This window comes from Nyctibius grandis, chromosome 2, assembly GCF_013368605.1.
Source record: "Nyctibius grandis isolate bNycGra1 chromosome 2, bNycGra1.pri, whole genome shotgun sequence".
Classification (NCBI taxonomy): Eukaryota; Metazoa; Chordata; class Aves; order Nyctibiiformes; family Nyctibiidae; genus Nyctibius; species Nyctibius grandis.
Window position 1 is genome coordinate 66,397,345 of NC_090659.1, and position 11,954 is coordinate 66,409,298.

Sequence of the window (11,954 nt, forward strand, 5' to 3'; positions counted from 1 at the left end):
AAATTTCTTCACCAAAAGGGCTATCAAACATTGGAACAGGCTGCCCAGGGAAGTGGTGGAGTCACCATCCCTGGATATTTAATATATGTGTGGATGTGGTGCTTAGGGACATGGTTTAGTGGTGGACTTGGCAGTGCTAGGTTAATGGTTGGACTTGGTGATCTTAAAGGTCCCTTCCAACCAAAATGATTCTATGATCTATGATTCTATTGCGGACAATTTTCTGCCACTGAACTGGGTGGTCAGCAAGCTACAGCGCTCACTTGGGAAGTGAGGAAGCTGGGTTTAACTTCTGGTACTGCCACTACAGTTTTAAATCCAAGTACCCGGCTTCTCAGGAGCATGCTGTACCCTCGTTGTTATAAAACACAGAGGATAGAGCAGGGGAAATGCCCTCAAACCCTCTTGTCGATGGCATGAGACCTTGAGTAACTGGACATCCGTCAAAGCAAGGAGGAGAGGAGATCACCCCGTCCCCAGGTGAGCAGCCAGCCCTCCCCAGCGAGCAACTATACTCCTTCTGCCTTCCTTTCCCAAAGACTTTTTAACAACGTGGAGCTGTGCCGCAGGAGAGACTGGCAACCAGCCAGTCTCAGAAAAGCCCCTGCTTAAACATAGTGCTCTGGTAGCTGAGGCAGACGAATATAACTCTTCCTTAGGACAGGCAACTGTGCTCTCCCTGAGCCAGCAGGAGCAGGTCAGCTTTCGGGGGGCTTTTGGCAATATAGTACAGCGTTTTCTTCCTTTTGTTTGTCTTGATGATCAAAAATGTAGCTTAGTGTTTTATGTTACAACATACTTTATTTCTTTTTATTTACTTGTTGAGTGTACACTCTATCTGTGAAAAGCGAAAGAGGATTAAGATGTATTTCAGGATCTTATTTTTTTAACTTTTTTTTAAACAAAAACACAAAAACACAAAAAGTGTGAGATTTAAAGGAAAACCACCACAATTATGGCCAAGAATATAGTCCAGTATATGTTCACATAGCACCACAGACACCAACGTGGTGCCTGAACACTGCCCGAAGGACTGTGAGTAGCCTGGAGGCCATCTGCTGCATACAAATTTGACTACCTTTTTCTGCCCAAGGGAGTGACCTTGTTAGGAAGTTTCTAAAATGCATTTTATTAGGGGTTGTGTTTTGGTTTTTTTTTTGTGATGTTTGATTAGTTTTCTGTCTTCATTGCTGAAGTCAAAGTGAAGAGCAGAGTATCTGTACTGGGATGGAACTGGACATACTGGCATGGCTGGGTCTTAATCAAATCAATTGTAGGTTTTTTTTGCAGCCTGCAGAAACTTGCCTCCAGGGGTGAGGTTTATCTTCACGATGGAGGTCTCACAGTGTCCCATCTCCTCTCAGGACAGGTCGTGATCCTTACCTTAGCACTTCAGCTGCCCAGCACTTGAGGAGGAGCTTCACTGAAGCATCCTGAAGGTAAGGACAGACACTCTCACCGTGAGCTGCTGTTGAGTGGAAAGTCATTGTAAGCGGGAGATGGCACAGCCGAGCTGTTTGCAATAGTTTTTGCTGCTGAGGAGCTGCTTTATGCGCTGTATTAGTACCCTAAAAGGGATCACACAAAGCTCAGGATTATTGCCCTTCACCATGGTAAATGTGTGTATATCTACTGCATGGTGTTTATAGAGGCTTTATAGTTTGGTATAATAGTTCTGTTTCAAGAAATATAAGAAAGAACACCCTTACATGATGTTTTATAATTGCATGTTTGATTCAAAATATGTCTACAAAGCCCAGTTTTCCTGTCCTACCAAACCTGCTCACAGTAAAGAAAAGTGTGAGGCCAGCATGTCTCCCACATCTTCTGTTTGCCTGACAGGCATGTGATTGTGCAGTGAGCTGATAACCAAATGCTTTACTTCAGAGCAGCCATAATTTTTCTGATCCCTCCATGAAAACATATAAACTTTTCATAAATAATTCATGTTTGAGCCTATGCCTCCAAAGGGGGGTTGTGGGTGTTCTGAGTTTTTTAAGGATGAAGACATTACCACCTAGTGGCAAGGCTTAGAACATAGCAAACCTGGTGTCAAATCTTGGATCGAATATCAGTTATTCTGAGATTCTATGCTTGATATGGCAGGCATAATGAAGAGAAGAACTGTATTCAGTATACATCATAATTCAAATCTGCTAAGGCTTGGAGAAGGTGCTCACAAGAATGTTTCTGTCATAGGCAAAAAATAATTTAAATTGTGAATTCAAACAGGCAGTTGAAAACTGGGGGTACATGTGTGTGTGGAGGTGAATTTCTGAAATTCTCAAGCTGAAGCCTGCTGCTTGCCAACTGCAACCGGTATATGCTGGTCGTAAATTTCCATCCCACCTGAACTGAACAAACATGGCACATCCTTCATTCTCCAATTAATAAACAGACATGAGACAAACCCTGCTGATTACACGTTGTGCTTCTGCACACAGGCTATTTAGACCAAGAAAATGGGGCTCAGGGTGCTGGAAAGAAGACCTGCTGCCAGTGAGAGGGGTTCCCAAAATGAAGCAGTAATCTCAGAAAGAATAAGGGAGCCTGCAAAAGAGAAAGCAAAGAGCTTACCTGAAGGAATAACCCTGCAGTGGTGGAAGATGCAGGTGTCACGGTTTAAAGCTGGGCTGGCGATTAAACCTGCAGCAGACGCTCTCTGTTAACCCTCCCCCCCCCCACCCGAAGGGAAAGGGAAAGGGAAAAGGGAGAGAGACTTACGGGTTGGAAAGTTAAAACAGTTTTAATAAACCTATAATAATGAAAAAGAGTATAATAATAATATTGGAATAATCAAATATATACAAATATGTATACAAAACCAAGATCGAGCTCCCCCGATGTCGGCAACGTCACCACCAGCACTGCAGGGCAGGCTCCGGGAAGGCCCAGGCTGGGCCTAGCGACGGTCGAGAGCTGGATTCAGGGATGCAGATCAGAATCGGGGGCAGCAGGAAAACAGTCGGAGTCCTCCTTGGACACTGGCCATAGCAGAAAGAGCAAGAGCGAGCCAGAGTAGCGAGACCCTCGTGATCCCCCCGCTTTATACCGAGAATGACGTGTATGGGATGGAATACCCTCGTTGGTCAATTTTGGGTCACCTGCCCTGTCTGCTCCCCGCTGCAGCTGCGACCCCCCTTCGGCTTTTCACTTGTAAGCAGTGAGGAATTCAGCGGTGACCTTGGTTTCTCTAAGAAAAAAGTACAGCAAGAGCCTTACTGCACAACATCCCTACCGGTGCCTCAGCGATAACTACAAACTTCGAGCGTTATCAGTCCTGGAAGCAGACACTGTCTGCAAAAACATGCAGTTAGTTTCAGAAAGTGCAGTTATTTAGAGGAGACTTAGCTGAAAGTAAAAATCACTGAAAGGAAAATCGGCCTGGTTTAGGCCAAACCAGGACATTCCACCCCTTATTCCATACCATTCACGTCATACTCAGATCACCACTAACTTTTCATTTTAAAATATATACAGATAACATTAGTTTATGATTCATCTCTATACAGAAAAAAAAAAGTTCATCAAGTTCATTTAGTTCAGGATTGTGGGTTTCCATCTGGCTAGGAGTCTCTCAGGGCAGGAGACATGGTATGAGTTTTGTCACGGTTCATGCCCACGGGTTGCAGGTTAAAGATGTCAGTCTCGAGGAGGTTACTGGACACCACTTGCAGCTAGCTCTATTCCCATCACCACTGCTTCAACCTGAAAGACACTTATGAACACTGTTAGTATTATGCAGCAATTAACATCATACAGTTCAGAATTAAGTATTCTCACCCAAGATCAGATCACCTTCAGGGACACATCGGACTCCACCATCCTGCAGCATCACCCACCAAGTACATCCAGGTCCTTGAGCAAAAGCAATCCCATGAATGGGTTTACCTTTGCCCGTAGCAGGAAGAACCCAGACAGTTTTTCCCAATAGATTCCTTTCATGCACCACTGGGACTTTATCTCCTTCTACTGTATGTAAAAGGTCTGACTGAGCAGGGCCAGCTCGGTTGATGGATCCTCTGGTGTTAACTAGCCAGGTAGCTTGTGCCAAATGCTTATCCCAGTTTTTAAAGGTTCCACCCCCCATTGCTTTTAGGGTAGTTTTTAACAGCCCATTATACCGTTCAACTTTCCCAGATGCTGGTGCATGATAGGGGATGTGATATACCCATTCGATGCCATGCTCTTTGGCCCAGTTATCTATGAGACTGTTTTTGAAATGAGTCCCATTGTCCGACTCAATTCTCTCTGGTGTGCCATGTCGCCACAAGATTTGCTTTTCAAGGCCCAGAATAGTGTTCCGGGCAGTGGCATGGGGCACAGAGTATGTTTCCAGCCATCCGGTGGTTGCCTCCACCATGGTAAGCACATAGCATTTACCCTGGCGGGTTTGAGGGAGTGTGATATAGTCAATTTGCCAGGCCTCCCCATATTTATATTTCAACCACCGCCCCCCATACCACAAAGGTTTTAACCGTTTGGCTTGCTTAATTGCGGCGCATGTTTCACAATCATGGATAACCTGTGCAATAGAGTCCATAGTTAAGTCCACCCCTCGGTCACGAGCCCATCTGTATGTTGCATCTCTTCCTTGATGACCTGAAGTGTCATGAGCCCACCGAGCTAAAAATAGTTCACCTTTATGTTCCCAGTCCAAATCTATTTGGAACACTTTAGCAACCTGATCTGCTTGTTGGTTGTTTCGATGTTCCTCAGTTGCCCGACTTTTAGGTACGTGGGCATCTACATGACGTACCTTCATGACTAGTTTCTCTAGCCGAGTAGCAATATCTTGCCACAGTTCAGCAGCCCAAATAGGTTTACCTTTACGCTGCCAGTTGCTTCGTTTCCACTGCTTTAACCACCCCCACAAGGCATTTGCCACCATCCATGAGTCAGTATAAAGATACAGCCTTGGCCACTTTTCTCGTTCAGCAATGTCTAAAGCCAGCTGGATGGCTTTTACCTCTGCGAATTGACTTGATTCACCTTGTACTTCTGTGGCTTCTGTGACTCGTTGTATGGGACTCCATACAGCAGCTTTCCACTTCCGATGCTTTCCTACAAGACGGCAGGATCCATCGGTGAACAGGGCATACTGCTTCTCATCCTCTGGTAGTTCATTATATGGTGGGGCTTCTTCAGCACGTGTCACCTCCTTTTCTGGTGGCATTCCGAAGCCTTTGCCTTCTGGCCAGTCCATGATCACTTCTAAGATTCCTGGGCGATTAGGGTTTCCTATTCGAGCCCTCTGTGTAATTAATGCAATCCATTTACTCCATGTAGCATCAGTTGCATGATGAGTAGTAGGAACCTTACCCTTGAACATCCAGCCTAATACTGGTAATCGAGGTGCCAGGAGAAGTTGTGCTTCAGTACCAATTACCTCTGAAGCAGCTCTAACTCCTTCATATGCTGCCAGTATCTCTTTTTCAGTTGGGGTGTAATTGGCCTCGGAGCCCTTGTATCCTCGACTCCAAAATCCTAGGGGTCGACCTCGAGTCTCCCGTGGTACTTTCTGCCAGAGGCTCCAGGTAGGACCATTGTCCCCAGCTGAGGTGTAAAGCACATTTTTAACATCTTGTCCCATACGGACTGGTCCAAGGGCTACTGCATGCACAATCTCTTGTTTAATCTGTTCAAAAGCCTGTCGTTGTTCAGGACCCCACTGAAAATCATTCTTCTTTCTGGTCACTTGATAAAGAGGGCGTACAATCTGGCTGTAATCTGGAATATGCATTCTCCAGAAACCCACAACGCCTAAGAAGGCTTGTGTTTCCTTTTTGTTAGTTGGTGCGGACATAGCTGTTATTTTGTTGATCACCTCTGTCGGGATCTGGCGACGCCCATCTTGCCATTTAATCCCTAAAAACTGGATCTCCCGGGCAGGTCCCTTGACCTTGCCTCTTTTTATGGCAAAACCAGCTTTCAGAAGAATTTGGATTATTTTCTCCCCTTTGTCAAAAACTTCTGCTGCTGTATCACCCCATACAATGATGTCATCAATGTATTGCAAATGTTCTGGAGCTCCACCCTCTTCTAGTGCAGTCTGAATCAGTCCGTGGCAAATAGTAGGACTGTGTTTCCACCCCTGGGGCAGTCGATTCCAGGTGTACTGGATACCTCTCCAGGTAAAAGCAAACTGTGGCCTGCACTTTGGTGCCAAAGGAATAGAGAAAAATGCATTAGCAATGTCTATGGTGGCGTACCACTTGGCTGCCTTTGACTCCAGTTCGTATTGAAGTTCTAGCATGTCTGGCACAGCAGCACTCAGCGGTGGCGTAACTTCATTTAGGCCACGATAGTCCACAGTTAATCTCCATTCTCCATCAGACTTTCGCACTGGCCATATAGGACTATTAAAGGGTGAGCGAGTCTTACTAATCACTCCTTGATTTTCTAATTGTCTAATCAGTTTATGAATGGGGATCAGGGAGTCTCGATTGGTGCGATATTGTCGTCGGTGCACCGTGGTAGTAGCAATTGGCACCTGTTGTTCTTCCACCTTCAGCAACCCCACAACAGAAGGATCCTCTGAGAGGCCAGGCAAGGTAGACAGCTGTTTAATGTCCTCAGTCTCTACAGCTGCTATACCAAAGGCCCATCTATACCCTTTTGGGTCCTTAAAATACCCTCTCTTGAGGTAGTCTATGCCAAGGATGCACGGAGCATCTGGGCCAGTCACAATGGGGTGCTTTTTCCATTCATTTTTAGTTAGGCTCACTTCGGCCTCCAATACAGATAACACTTGAGATCCTCCTGTTACTCCTGAAATACTGATAGGTTCTGCCCCTTTATGATCCGATGGCATTAGGGTGCACTGTGCACCAGTGTCTACCAAGGCTCGATACCTTTGTGGTTTTGATGTGCCAGGCCATCGAATCCACACAGTCCAATAAACTCGGTTGTCCCTTTCCTCCACCTGGCTGGAGGCAGGGCCCCCCTAATCAAGAAATGGATTTGTGCTGCTCACAGGGACTGGACCTTCATTTCTCCTATTCACACTTTGGAAAAAGGGATTTGAGGCCCATCTACCCTGACTGGGGTCCTGCTCACTGGTAACTGGAGCAGCCATCCTCCTAGAAAAATTCTCTCTGGTATTTCTTTTAGCTTGCAACTCACGTACTCGTGCCTGTAGGGTACTGGTAGGTTGTCCATGCCATCTGTTCATGTCTTCCCCATAACCACGCAGGGCAAACCACAGGATACCTCGTGATGTGTTCCGTTTCCTTTGAGCTGGTCCTGTAGGAGGGCGTTTTCTCTTAACAGCTGCAACGCGTGCCTGTGTAGGTAGAGAGTCAAGTTTATTCTCGATCCTGGACAGTTTGTCTGACAGTTGTTTAAATGAGTCCTTGTTTTCCTTTGTCAGTTTTTCCACAGCCGAGACACGGGCCTGCAGTGGGGAAGAAATACTATCTTCATACTGTCGCATACAGTTAGCCATTTCATCCACACTAGGTCGTGCCATAGCATTTTCTCCCCAGACTAATATTGACAATGTATGGGTATATGTTGGTGGAGCATTCTTCACAACCTTCCGGAACATGGATCGGTTGCATTCCACTTCATCAGGATCTACAGGATCTACAATTTCCCGTGGGTGTCTATAAATGATCTCTTGCACAGCTAGTTGTCTAAGGTAGTTAATACCTTTTTCTATAGTGGTCCATTTGCTCAGGTGGCTCATAACATCATCTTTATAGGGATACCTGCTCTTTACAGCTGACAAGAGTCGCCTCCAGAGACTGACAGTGTTTGACTTTCTTGCAAGCGCCTTATCAATACCACCATCTCTGGACAGGGATCCCAACTGTCTGGCTTCTCTGCCATCTAATTGCATGCTATCTGCCCCATTATCCCAGCATCGGAGCAGCCAGGTAATAATTGGCTCACCATCATAACGGCTGAAATCTTTCCTTATATTTCTCAGGTCCTTCAGGGATAAGGAGTGGTAGGTTATCTCTACATCCGAGTCCTCCTCCTGTGATAGTTCTGCTTTAGAACGACCTTTCTTCTGTGATGGGTCTGCTTTAAAATGACGATCAAGGGAACCCCCATCTGTGTCGGGCCCTGACTCTGCCTGAGAAGGGCCCTCACCTGGGTCATGTGATGGCTCTGCCTTAGAAGGCTCTGAGTCATCATCTTCCTCTTCACGAGCTGATTTCTTTCGGTATTTCTTCCTGGTTACAGGAGCAATTGGTACAGATTCGATAGATGCTGGGGTCTGAGTAGATGCAGTGGCTGTCGTGGGAGTGCTGAGACTCGTTAGAGTCTGAGTAGCTGCAGTGGCCATCTTGGGGGGTGTAGCAGCTGCGGTGCGAGCTGTAGCGGCAGCACATGCTGTAGGATCTGAGGTGGCTGCATAACACCTACACCTGTCCCTGCACCGATACTTAATCTTATCCCACATCAGAAACACATTCAGGACAACCGAAAATAAAAACATGCCACCTAGACAGCACCATCCGAATTTCACAAAATCTAGAGGAATCAGCTTGGCAGAAAAGGAGAAGGTACTATTTCCCGAAGTAAAATTGGAAGTGTAATCATTAACACAATCAGCTAAAGGACGCGTGGAGTCCGCAGATAAAATCGCTGCTACCGCGGTCAGAATAGTAACAGCCTAGTTTATCACGACATAAATCAGTATGAAACGCCATAACAAAACAATGCACATTGACCAGTGCCCAGCAGTGATAAACTGCACATAAACAGTAACAAACAGCGCATATGGCAAGTAAGGTATCATTACACTTAACTCTGTAAAAGGCTTTATAAAGAGATGAGATAACACAGCATTCAAAAATGACATCAGCATCTTCGCTATCTGTTTTAATTTCCAACCCCTCGTAAATCTCAAAGGAAGAAATCTGATACTCTCTCAGCTGAGCTCTCCGGGTCTCCTCCCGCCGGAGCTGGGATTCGACTTATCAGAGCAACCTGTTGGAGCTTCTCTCGAGCCCCACGTTGGGCGCCAATAAATCTGTCACGGTTTAAAGCTGGGCTGGCGATTAAACCTGCAGCAGACGCTCTCTGTTAACCCTCCCCCCCCCCACCCGAAGGGAAAGGGAAAGGGAAAAGGGAGAGAGACTTACGGGTTGGAAAGTTAAAACAGTTTTAATAAACCTATAATAATGAAAAAGAGTATAATAATAATATTGGAATAATCAAATATATACAAATATGTATACAAAACCAAGATCGAGCTCCCCCGATGTCGGCAACGTCACCACCAGCACTGCAGGGCAGGCTCCGGGAAGGCCCAGGCTGGGCCTAGCGACGGTCGAGAGCTGGATTCAGGGATGCAGATCAGAATCGGGGGCAGCAGGAAAACAGTCGGAGTCCTCCTTGGACACTGGCCATAGCAGAAAGAGCAAGAGCGAGCCAGAGTAGCGAGACCCTCGTGATCCCCCCGCTTTATACCGAGAATGACGTGTATGGGATGGAATACCCTCGTTGGTCAATTTTGGGTCACCTGCCCTGTCTGCTCCCCCCTGCAGCTGCGACCCCCCTTCGGCTTTTCACTTGTAAGCAGTGAGGAATTCAGCGGTGACCTTGGTTTCTCTAAGAAAAAAGTACAGCAAGAGCCTTACTGCACAACATCCCTACCGGTGCCTCAGCGATAACTACAAACTTCGAGCGTTATCAGTCCTGGAAGCAGACACTGTCTGCAAAAACATGCAGTTAGTTTCAGAAAGTGCAGTTATTTAGAGGAGACTTAGCTGAAAGTAAAAATCACTGAAAGGAAAATCGGCCTGGTTTAGGTCAAACCAGGACAGCAGGAGACCAGACAGATTGTGGCCCATAATGCCTGAGACTGTTAACGAAGAACAGCAACATGGCGTGAACCAACCTGACTTTGTTTGACAGTCCTGGGCCAGCAGCAACGTCCCTGCTGAGATGGATGGTGAGACCTTGTGACTGTAGTGCTGGGGTCAGCGAGGGAGTGGGTGTCTCAGAAAGTAGGGTAAAACTCTTGTCTCACTGTTTCTTAAATAAACCCCAGTTATCCAGAGACACTGCAGGCTGTTGTTCGCTGTGTCTCACCCATGACAGCATCCTATTTGCATTCCTATTTCAGCCAAATACAGTTCCCAAATAATGTTACTCGCTGTATCCATGAGGTTTCCCTTAATGTTACCTAAACTCCTCGGTTTAATTAGACTTGTACAGTTGCCAACGATTTTTTTTCTCCTGACACACTACCATCCTCTTGCATAATCTCCTGGGTGGATGCAACTCACTGTTATGAAAGAGGCCGTACATTGACTTTATCTGGAGAAATTAAAGATCTGCCAGACTGACATACATCCCTGTCACTGTCTTCGCTAGGGTTATTAATAACACTGCCGTTTTGATAAATCTTAGATTTTGTGAAGATTCTTCTAAAAACAAGCATTTAATGTTTGACTGAAATCTCTGTTAGAGTGGGTATTTGGTGGGGCGGGGGGGATTCAGAAAGAAAGGAGTCTGTGGCAGATGTGTATTAGTGAAATGTCTCACCTTCAGCATCTCTCGCAAGTGATGTCCCAGTTGTGTAATTCCTCCATTCTGCCTCACTCTTGAAATTGCATATCCACAGCAGACATTAATAATAAAGACAATTGGTGTCTCTTTTTGTAAACACCTTCTGGTCCTGTACAGTGAAACTCTAGTGATCCAGACAGAACTGGAAGCATTTATGTAGTTGTTATGCCAAAACAATGATTTTTTCTGGTAGGAAAAATTACCTTATGTGAAAAGTCTTTAAAATGGTCACTGTTTGAGAGGGAGCCTGATTTTGATAGGAGACCACCATCCAGAACTCCAGCAGAAGTCAGAAATTACTGTGATTTCCATACATTGCTAAAAAGTGAAGTTTACTGTGAGGTACAGTGAGAGTTGTCACCCCTGTGAGAGCAACTAATATTTCTCTTCAGGGAACCTGGTACTTACCAAGAAAAAAAGACCAAATAGCACAGGTGCTCCCACAGGTTGCAACTTTGCAGGCATTCTGCTGCTGCCTGGCCATGGTCTGGTCTCCCAAGATACTCAAAGGGATTCTGATCATGTTATTAAAAAATAAGTGAGGCACACATGATTGTGGTATGAACTTGTCTGCAGCCTTTTGAAAGCTTCAGCCCCCAGTGCTTGAAGGATAACTGTGATGAGGTGGTTGCACAGCTGCGAGAGAGCTGTTGAGTAGAGAGGAATACAGGCCTTGCCTGCATGGCCCAGGCTGGCAGCCTTCCATTGCCAGACATTACACTACCATAGATATTGGAGCGGGTTTGGTCTGTTCTTCACCCATAAGATGCATAGTCTCCTTCATGAGACCATGCACGAAAGTCTCCTTCAGCCTCTCAGTACCCAAATTTACTATTAAGTTTCCACTGGTTTATGTATCAAAATGGCAAGTTTTTGATGAGATGGGCAGTTCTGCATAATTTAGCAGGCCCCCAACACACATTTCAAAGACTGAGCTAAAAAAAAACCTGTACCAAAAAAAAACAAAACCAGAAACATACCTTTCATTGAGGATTCAATATAACTTTCTTTAGGGATTCAGAACAAAGTGTGGATACAACATCTTGCCTAGGAAAGAGAAGGCTCCGAGGATACTTTAGTGCAGCCTTTAAATACTTAAAGAGGGCTTATAAGGCGATGAGAGACTTTTTACCATAGGGTAAAGGCAAGGATGGGACAAGGGGCAATGGTTTTAAACTGAAAGAGGGTGGATTTAGATTAGATATAGGAAGAATTTCTTGACTGTGAGGGTGGTGAGACACTGGAACAGGTTGCCCAGAGAAGCTGTGGATGCCCCATCATTGGAAGTGTTCAAGGTCAGGTTGGACGGGGCTTTGAGCAACCTGATCTAGTGAAAAATAACCCTGCCCATGGTAGGGGGGCTGGACTAGATGATCTTTAAGGTCCCTTCCAACTCAAACCACTCTGTGATTCTATACAAATCA

General features: G+C 45.6%; 1 long non-coding RNA gene across 1 annotated transcript; it reads left to right on the top strand.

The window, feature by feature from the left end:
• The first annotated feature begins 646 nt into the window (after window positions 1-646).
• Window positions 647-2,639, top strand: LOC137660652 (uncharacterized). Its single transcript, XR_011047740.1, has 3 exons — window positions 647-697; window positions 1,365-1,439; window positions 2,445-2,639. It is a non-coding gene; the product is annotated as an uncharacterized lncRNA (long non-coding RNA).
• Window positions 2,640-11,954: the final 9,315 nt, after the last annotated feature.